Below are 11,492 nucleotides of genomic sequence, written 5' to 3' on the forward strand. Positions count from 1 at the left end.
TTTTCATTATTTCCTAATATGACTATTTCCACTTCCATGCTTCTTCCTAGTTACATAAAATTGGTGTATGTTATAGGAACTACATCTACAAACACAATATGCACGAAATAAATTATATATAATGTTGATTGGAGGAATTACCTTCTCTAATCAACAACATGTTCAAAATCACAATATGGATTCAACATGTCACTTCAGAACACAATTTAGCATACTCATCAACTAACCTCAAAGGTCAAATATGAAACTAACATATAAGTTAAGTGATTCAAAAATGGGGAAAAAATATTCATGAGAACTCATGTTATGCAATGCATGCTTACTCACATGGACTCACACCATATAAAGAGTGGCAAAATTTATAAAATGCACATAACTCCCAATTCACTACAAACTCAAGAGAAACTACTTACCTCAAGTTTAAATAAAAGTAGGAGGAAAAATATGAGGATAACAGGATTTATTATCGGCCTCTGCCTCCCATTTAACACTTTCAATTAGATGGTTCCTCCACAAAACCTTAATAGATGATACCTTTTTATTCCTCTACCTCTTCACTTGTTGGTCTATAATTCTCAATAAGAACCTCTTAATAAAAAAGGTTCTCATCAACTCCTAAGCCTTCTAAATGAAGGTTAGATACCGGATCACTTATGCACTTTTTGAGAACCGAGACATGAAACACTCGGTGAATCAGATCCAACTCATTATGCACGCTCAATTTATAAGCAACATTCCAACACGTTTCAAGATCTGATATGAGACCACATATCAGAGAATAATTTTCCCCTTTTTGCAAAATCTCATACCTCTTTCATGGGCCGAATCTTCAAGTAGACCCAATCACCAACCTCAAATTGAATATCCCTCTTCCTATTGTCGACATAGGACTTTTGTTGACTTTGGGTCGTCTTCAACCTATCGCTAATAAGTTGAACCTTTAAAATGGACTCATAAACTACTTTGGGACTAATAAGAGCAAATTCACATATTTCAAACTAACCCACCAGAGACCTACAACTTCTCCCATTAACTGCTTCAAATGGAGACATATCTAAAGTTTAGTGGTAACTATTATTGTAGGAAAACTCTTTCAACGGTAGATGGTCATCCCAAATACCCTTGAAGTCAATGACACATTCCCTCAACATGTTCTCTAGGGTTTTAACAGTACGTTCCACATTACCATCTATTTGGGAATGAAATGCAGTACTAAGCTTCACCTAGGTACCAAGCCAGTTTTTAATGTCTTCCAAAACTGAGAAGTAAATTGAGTACCCTATCCGAAAATAATAGACAAAGGAACCCCGTTCATACTAACTATCTCATTTATGCACAACTTAGCATAAATTTTTGCCGAATATGAAGCATTAACGGGAATTAAATGCGCTGATTTAGTAATCATATAAACAATGACCCAAGTAGAGTAACATTGCATTTGGGTACGAGGTAAACCCACAACAAAGTACATATTATCATCCTTGAACTTCAGACTGGTTATACCTATATATTGAGACAATCCTCATGACTTTTGATGTTCAGCCTTGACTTGTTGACAATTCGAACATTTGGCCACTTAATCCGCTATATCCCTCTTTAAACCATTCCACCAATAGATTTCCCGCAAGTCACAATTCATCTTGGTGGCTCCTGGATTAACAGAGTATTGTGAACCATGAACCTCCTCCAAAATTTGCTTTCTTAAGTCATCCATATCCAAAAAAGCCTTCACGGATCTCTTAAGTACAGATTCTTTCAAGTCCATCAATATAGGATCATGGTGTTACTTAGACTTCACATCATCTACTAAGGAGGATTTAGAGCTATATTAGACCATGAAACCACCCTTTGGAGGATCTAATAATTCAACTCCCAACAAGGAAAACCTATGCACATAACAGACTAACTCCGTCTCATCTTCTACATGGGTCACACTACCCATGGACTGCAAATCAAGGAACCCAAAACTACATTGCCTTTGAATGAATGGTAAAGGACACTCATATCAAAGTCTTTCAATAACTCTAACAATCTTCTTTGCAGAAGATTTAACTATTTTTGTTAAATACATATTGGACACTTTTGTGATCAGTAAACACATTTACGTGGACCATATAAAGGTAATGTATCCATATTTTCAAAGCAAATACTACGGCCACTAGTTCAAGATCATGTGTTGGATAATATTTTTGTGGACCTTGAGTTTTTTTGAGGCATTGATATCACCTTACCACACTACATGAGGACACAACCGAAACCTACTCGAGAAGTGTCACAATACACTAGAAATCCTTTATTACCCTCTGGTAAGGTCAACACTGGAGCGGAGGTAAGTTTTTTTTTTCAATTCTTCAAAGCCTTTTTCACAAGCTTTACTCCACTCAAATTTAGGTTTATTTTGAGTTAGGGTTGTCAAAGGATAAGAAATAGAGGTGAATCCTTCCACAGATCTCTTATAATATCTTTCTAAACAAAAAAAACTTGTAACTTCTGTTGGTGATAGAGGTCTAGGCCAATTCATGACCTAGTTTCTTCTCTTTGGATCAATATCTATACCCGTATTGACATCGTGTGACCTAGGAAGACAACATATTTCAAAGAAACTCACATTTACTAAACTTTGCAAACAATTTATGGTTTTTGATGGTTTGCAATAGAATACAAAAATGTCTCATATCAATTGGTGACTAGCCCCTTTCAATTGATCAAAGAAGTCCTCAATTCTCGGAAGATGATACTTATTCTTTATATTGACCTTATTAAATTTGCTATAGTTAATACACATCATATTGGGTCTATCCTTTTTTTTCACAAACAATATCGGAGCACACCATAGAGATATGCTTGGTTAATAAAACTATTGTCTGTCAAATCCTTGAGTTGAGCTTTCAATTCCTTCAACTCATCCGGAGCTATCCAGTAATGACGGATAGGTATAGGATTAGTATCCACTAAATGGTCAATGCGGAATCTATCTCTCGTTCGGGAGGGATTCAAGGATAGTCATTACGAAAAACATCTAAAAATTTCCTCACTACAGAGAGTGCCTCTAAAGAAGGTACTTTGGATTCAGTATACATGACCCTTGCAATGTGATACATGTACCCTTTTCAATGATTTTAACCTTCAACATAGGGTAAAATCTCCTCATATGACCACTCTTTCCACGACTGAATAAATTATCCATGCCAATTAGGCACTTGCCTTCATGCTACTTTCCACACTTTTCACAACAAGCTCTTTTAACATAAAACCATTGCCATTTCTTCTTTGTGTTTTAGGGTTTTACACCCTAACTTTGTTCACCTTTGAACATTTGGAAGGAAATTTGTTGGAAAACCTCTTCTTAAACCTTGGCTTATCTTTAATCTTATGTTTACCGTTGGATGAACCTCCATCATTAGACCTTTCCCTTTTTGCATCCCTATTCTTCTTTTAAGCCTAGTCTCGTCGACTTGTTAATTATGCATCATTGGGCGTGAGATGCCCATATTATTAAGATTTATTTATTCACAATATTTTTCCTCAAGGGAAATGAACACACCCATCACAAAGCGACTCATTTCATCCCTAGGATTACACACCAGAGACGAATATACTTGGACTACTTATTGAACATAAAAGAGTACTCTTGGACACTCATAAATCCTTGATGAATGTTGATGAATTCTTCAACATTGTCCTCCCTTTTCTTACTTTGGAAGAACCTATCAAGAAACGTGTTCCTAATGATCTCACAACTTATGGGACCTGCTCTTATCGCCCTATTGTCTCTCCATTAATCAGGCAATAATTGAGCCACATCCTTAAGTTTATGCACAGCTAGTTCTACCTTCTCATATGAAGTTACTACCATAGCATTAAAAAATCTTATATATATCATCTAGAAAGTCTTGGCAATCCTCATTTACCTTAGACCCGAAGAACATTTGAGGGTTTATCCTAGTGAAGTCCTTCAAACTCGAAGCCATGGTACTTGCATTCGGATTTACATGGGAAACAACTTCCCGATTTGCATGTGCCTTCATAATTTGAGCTTGAGTAGCCATTACTTGACTCAAAGTTAGGGAAGTCTCCCTTATCTCTCCATTTGTCATAACAAAAGGATTGATCAAAACTTGTTCACCCAGGGGAACTTGCTCATTTGGAGGATCTTGATTTCCTATGGGAGGAACTCCCTCATTTGCAATCTCCTCTTCGACCCTTCTTGAGGATGCTCTTCTCGTATTCATAGTCTATATGCACAAGAAAAAAATTTAGACGAAAGGACGAATATAGTTAAGACTCAGAGGCACGACTTCAAGAATAACAAAATATGGAAAAGTTCTGAAACATAACATAACCTCTCATTCATTAGTGTGGAGTGGTTTACACTTATGAACAAGACTCTACAAGTCCTTGTTCATGAGACATCAATCCAAATATTATTCCAAAACTTTATGCACAGATACAAAGTTTGTCTCGACCCGGGAGCACCCCCTACTCGTAGCAATGTGTACTTGAACCTAAATGGGTCTCACACAAGCCCTTAGCATAACCATCATTGCATTAGACGTATGCAGAATTTAAAAACATTTTACGATCAATGTAAAACTCATTCATATTAGAAAATAAAATGTCTAGACATCATCTCAATTACCATCTATGTACAACATAGAAGTCATAAATAGGGACTTTATTCTTACAACATAATTGTCTCATAATAGAAAGTACATATAATTCTATTACTCTATCACAATAGAAAGAAACAAAAGTGGGATGATGCTTGTATACAGTACTTTAGGACATACAAAAGTATTGCAGAATGCAATCAAAGCTTTCTTTTCTTCACAATGAGAACCTACTAGCTGGAACCTACACTTAGTATAAAAATGGAAGAAATATGGGTTAGCATAATCAACTGTACTATGGATGTAAGTCATGCAATTAATATCATTTAAACATGCATAAAAGGGACCTTTGTTTGTAAACATACTATTTCAAGTTAAAAAGTTTTAATGCACGTTCAAGCAATGCATAATCAATCCATACTATAAGGTAAAGAGACATTCATGATCATAAGTAGTACTATACATAATCATAGTTCATATCATACACATTTGAGTTCAACTAACCTCATACCATAAAGACACCACTCATGACCCCTTTCATGTTCACTTGTGCAATGTACATATGAAATCCTATACCCCCATATATACATAGTAAATCCATGAAGAAGACACAAGTATAGTCACATACAAAATCAACATCATAATAGGTCAAACCATCGTGAACATCATCATAAGTTGCCATACATAAAAGACTCACACAAGAACTCTTATAAGAACCCATTTGTGTAATGTATAGGTAAAGTCGCAAAAACTCATCTATACTTAGTAGTATCAAGAAAGGATCCCTAGTTAGAGTTCATATTCATAAGGAATAATCATATATTAGTTAATATTTTTACAATATATGGAGATTTAAAATAACCGACACAGACAATGTGAGATACATGAAATCTTGTATTCTACCCCCACACCGAAAAGAGATGTTTAACTACCTAAGGTGAAACTAACAATATTAAAATCTAGGTGGATCCACTAGCTAATGACCTATGTTGGCACATAGTTAAGAAACAAGGAGATTGCTACTAGAAACCCGGAAATGCTAACAGTAGAATGCTTCCATCTCATGAGAGGACATATATATATATCGGGAACCTGGACTTGCTAAACGTAGACGGAACCCATTTAAGATGATGGACTTTCTAAACGTAAAAGTCTTATAGGATAATGCATTTAAGAATTCATCCCCAGCTACATCATGCTAGATCAAGGATTCATTAGGTGAGAATACACTTTAAACCTTAGAATCAGTAACATGTGAGAATGTCCTACATACCATAGTCATATAGTATTCATGAGAGATACCTTTTGTTCAACATACCAACTCTACCATAATCGTATCATAACATTCATATTCATATCCTAACATAATATACATGTTCATATAATAGAATACTTGATCATAATAAGGGTTATAAGGAAGAGGAATTAGGACTCAACATCAAAATTCATAAATCAAGTAAGCACCTCCATCATAACTGGATCAACAATTAAATAGAAGATAACTCAAAAAAATTAAAACCTTCCTTCATACACTTCAAGGCTTTCTTCAAGATTCAACCCTAATTTCTTGATACATAATGTAGGATAAGATCATAGTACAATGATGAATTACATAGAAAAATACTTGGTTCTCATCCTTCATTCATAATTCTAGGTTACTACGGTTTAGATTTGAGAATGTAGGGGATATAATGTGTCTTCAATGGATTTATTCGAAAACCATAAAATTTATGTGTATTCATCCACAAACCTTCATATGTATTCATAAATAACAATTGTAGATCAATGTAAATGACTATAGAAAGAAATCCACGAAATTGAGTGAGAACCTAGAAATTTGCTGGAATTTGAAATCCAATTTTGAGAGGGCCCTCTTTTGGAAAAGATACCATGAGTGAAGAGAATCAATACCTTAACCCATTACTTGAGATTTTATGGTGAAATTCGACATATTAGTTCCCTAGATTAACCTTGGTATTCTTCTTCAATTGTGTTGTTAGAAAGAGGATTTTTGAGATGGGAGTTGGGTTTGATTTCGAGTTGGGAGTTGGGTTTGTTTGCAGGATACCTATCATCTTCCGGACATACAACACAATCGTGATACCATTCTTCAAACAGCAAAAAATTTATATCGATATCGTCGGAGATGACATCATGATCATTTCAAGAATTTTCTACAAAAGAGGAGAGTATGCAAAATATACCAAAAGATGTTAATAAAACTGAATAGAAATTCTTGGTACACTACTTCAGCTCATATGAATTTAAAGTAGTTAAAAGTGAAAATTATAACCGTTTAGATTTTTTGTTGTATTTTTTACTTCTTATATATTCAGATCAAAATAAATTTCTAAACTTTAAATTAATGCAGAAAATGAGTGAAAGAAACAAAAATAACAAGGCAAAACAAAAAGTGAATTATATTTGTGGCAGAAAAACTTTTCAAGCGGTGAGATATATGTCTTTCTTTTGATCGATTATTCTTACAATTTGAACAATAACATAATTTCATTTTTTTTGACGGAGGGATACAACCACTGGAAAAGAGCCAAATTTTCAAAAACTTTGGGAAATAACTCCCATGAAGCAAAATGGACAATGAGTTAATAGTGCTTCTGCTGAAGTCAATGTACTTTTTCTTTAACCTTTATTAATAGAGTGAGTTTATTTAAATTATATGGAGAATTAAAGTTTGTATAACCTTTTTGTAAGACAAAGTGAAAGACGTTATTGCTGAAAAAATTCAAGAAATTGAAGTGGGTACCGATGTGAATCCTATTATTAATGCTGTATTTATGCGAATAATGGGAGAAAAATAAAAGTACATTCTTGGTCAAGGATTTTGAATTAAGTCAGCAAGTAGAATATCTAGAAATGAAATTCAAGAACAACTTTAAGAACAACAAAAGAAAGAAGAAGAAGAACGCTATAAACGAGAGAGCGTAGAGATCAAACTAATGAAAGTTAAGAATCAACTTTAAGAGGAGCGAAAGAACCGAGAAGTAATGGAATTTCGTTTAGTGCAAGACCAAAAATTGTTAAAAGAGAGCATGATGGCGCTAGTATCTCATTTGAAGAATCCCAGGGTATTTATTTATAGTATACATCGCTAAATTAGTAGATGTTTTATCTCTACATAATTTTTTTAACTCTCACTATACATAATCCCCTCTTCCTCATTCTATTCTTCTTTTATCGACATACTAAGTTATTAATTTGTACCATATTTAACAGAATGACCTTTCTGCTTCAATTTTCAATATCTTTACAACTTCAACTACTTCTAATGAGACAAGTTCTGCATGTCTAATAAATAACAATTGGGTAACTAACTTTTTATAAAATTATTTATATTTTTAGTAAATGTCACTATTAGGAGTATTTAGTAGGTATTAGTACAACTTTTGTTTGGGCTAGTAATTCATCTCCTTATGTTAGTTGTATCTCTATGCATATCCATCAATCATTTTAATTAAATCAAACAAACACAATTTTGATATATATTTACATAAAGCTTATAATCTTTCTATTGATGAGCAATTGCAGGAAGATTTACATGTAAAGAAAAATCAAGAATCACAGATGCAGAAAGAGTTGGATAACTTGAAAGACGTCTTCAATTTTGAGAAGCAAAACTTAGAAATGGCTATTTATGATTGTGATAAATTCAATACATTGTGCAATGAAAAAGACGTAGAGCTTAAGGTATTACTTAAATGTGATTAAGTTTGATTTATCAAGGGGACAATCATTCCTTTTATTGCTCCATTCTTTAATTTATTGGTTGCCCAAACAGAAAAGTGAACATAGAAATGCAGCTTCCAAAGTTGAGTTCTCTAGGTTCAAAGTAAACTACTCCGAAAGAGTTGGTTGACGCAAATAATCAGGTAATGCTAAAACTATTATTTGGCCTTTATATTTTTTCCAGAATAGTATCCATAAAATACAAACTCATTTGACTTCACTAACTATAGGTCTTTGAAAAGATCCATGAAGAGCTGAAAGCTCATTGTATGTTGCGTACCGCAGAAGAAACAAAAAAGAGGCTTTTGAGTGAAAAATCATCACTTGAGGCAAAAATTGTAGAGATTGAAAAGAAGAAATCAAGTGAGGTATGTTTCCTAAATATCTCTTGTTTCACATTACCAGATCTAAGAGTTGAGTCATACAACAGTGTCTTCTCCCATCCATAGTTTATGTTAATTACAATATTTTAATACTAGAAAATTGCAATGAGTTGAAAGATTTATGAGATATTGGTAATCTTTGTAATTTGCAATTACTTGATCGTGATAATACAAGGTTGCATTGTCTATCATAGGAATGCACAATTTTACAAATATGAGGCTGTGAAATATGCCTTCATATTATTTGGAATAGTATAGACCAAGGAATTTTAGAGAAATTCCCTAGCTTTGAAATAATAAATATGGTGGATGGTTATCTTCAACTTCTTTTGATGAGATATTGTTTGCATCTGATTTGGAGAGTAGTATGACAACAGGAAGTTGACTATGAACAAAAAGAATTATTAAAATCCCTACACATAGAGAGTTGTTCTTGTGATTTCACATTTAGCTATTTTCTCTTTTTGAACTCAATCAATGCTCTTGGTCAGGTTTGATAAGAAGGGAAAAAGGAAGTCTTTTGGAATTTGGAAACTGTTAAAAATTTATTACTAAAGGTGATTAAGATTATTTTGACTTCCTTTTGTTTAAGTGACATTCTTGGGGTTGAAGGAAGTGAACAGATGATCCTTTGCCGAATCTGAAAAATCTCACTTTCTTCCCTTTACAATTTATAGAGTTTATCTAATTTTTATGTGACATTCTTGGGGTTGAAGGAAGTGAACAGATGGTTCTTTGCCAAACCTTGAAAATTTCGCTCTCTTATTTATACAAGTTATAAAGTGTCTCTGATTTGGGTCATTTTTAATTGAAATAATTAAGGAAACTAAGGAGATTTATAATGATATTAAGGTGTGTTTGGGTGTATTATTGAGTGCATTGATGTGAATACCTCTGTTTTTTGTAGATTTGTATTTGTGTATTTTATAGCTTGCTTTATCAAATTATCATTATATTTATCTTTTATTTGCAGGATGAACATGCATAATTGAACCATTGCTTCAATACAAGTACTATTGGAAGATCAGACTATTCAAAAGTTATAACTACCTAGTAGGATAGAATATAACTAATGACTTGCTTATTGTTTTCTACTAAAAGTACAAACACATCTAGAAGTATTTAGTTCTTTGGATATCAATCTTCATCATATTGACCTTTTCAAATTTATATTATTATTAATATTAATATTTGTGAAAAGTTTCTAAAAGAAACGTGTATTGTGTATATAGACGCTATTCACAAATTGTTGCTAAAAGTGTAGAAAATATTTCTATAAAATTTACAAAAAGAAAATGTGTATTATTTATGTAGCAACAACTCACAAATTGTTGCTAAATCTATAGATAAATATTTTTATTGCAACAAAATTATTGTTGCTGAAAGCCTTTCTAACACATTACTAACTAACTTTGTTTGTCATTTTTTTACAACAACTAATCTTGTTGGTAAAAAAAATAATTTGTGGCAACACTAAATATTGTTGCAAAAGTTTTTATTAGCAACAACTGTAGTAATGTAAGGAAACAATTATTTTTGTTGCAATAAGTTAGTTTTGACATCAATATATTTTGTTGTTACAAAAACTTTTCGCATCAACGTTTATTGCAACAACATGCAACAACTTTTATATTGTTGCCAAAAGTACTTTTTGCAACATCCTATATATAGCAACAAAACTAATTGTTGGGAAATGCTCTTTTTTCTTGTAGTGCTCAAGCACATTTTTTAGAAGCCCAGAGTGGACAGAAAATTTATGTGAACCATAAGGTTAGAGATATGGCATTTAAGGTTCTAGGGTTTAATTTCGCAATCGTTTGTTAGACTTCAGAGTTTATGGGAACTCCCTACTTTTCCTTTATACATTTAAAACATCTTCTGTATCTTTAAATGTTTTAGTTTTTATTTATATTGTTAGATCGGTTGTAGTAATGGCTTTCCCATCGGAGGGTTAGTGTGAGTGTAAATCACAATAGTCTGAATCGTGACACTAAGCCTACTCCTTCCAGCAAAATTACAGTGAGTTATCCACTATAAAAGAAAGAGAACAATTTTTACAATACTTTCAAAACATTAGGACAACATTATGTGTACTATCTCATGCTTTAGAACCCACCAATGTATCCCTTATATGTAGATCCCAAGTCATCCTATAAAAAAATATTTTTCCTTTACCAAATATATCAGGACAAAGGGTCTACTAAACTAATAGGAATTATAGTTTTCTAAAATATAGAGGGGCAAAATTCAAAATATACTAAACATAATAAAATACTTTTTCTTTTTTAATCGTGAAAAAGCTTGGTTCCAGGGGTCGAACACTCTCTTGTTGAAAGGGTTGAAGAAGGTTTAACGAATTATGGGGTAATGAGTGATGAACCTGTAGAAATTCGTAGCTACGGGAGAGAATAGTCGTGAAGCACGTTGTGTAAGCAATTTGGAATGCTAGTTTATCCAATAATTTATTAAAAAGATTAGTAAATTTGTAACTTAAAAAACTCTTAACCACCGTTCCTATATTTCAATGTTCTAATACATGAATCTTCTATTTATTCTTCTATTCTTTGTCCTCAATTAATTAAAATTTTGTTTCACGAGTCAGCCCAATAAGTTGTTTGTATATTTATGTGGAAGCATCTCACCTATATTTCTTTACACTTTTTAATATTCTGTTTTTAAAATGATATTGTGAAATCACTTTGATCATATAGAATTGTAAATTCTTTGAAATTTGTTTAATGTCATTTAAAGACTT

At 32.7% G+C, this 11,492-nt stretch overlaps 1 pseudogene; it reads left to right on the forward strand.

Moving 5' to 3' along the window:
• The first annotated feature begins 4,907 nt into the window (after nucleotides 1-4,907).
• LOC107018981 lies at nucleotides 4,908-8,461 on the forward strand (annotated as a pseudogene).
• The last annotated feature ends 3,031 nt before the right edge of the window (nucleotides 8,462-11,492 follow it).

The sequence above is a fragment of the Solanum pennellii genome, chromosome 1 (assembly GCF_001406875.1).
Source record: "Solanum pennellii chromosome 1, SPENNV200".
Taxonomy (NCBI): domain Eukaryota; kingdom Viridiplantae; phylum Streptophyta; class Magnoliopsida; order Solanales; family Solanaceae; genus Solanum; species Solanum pennellii.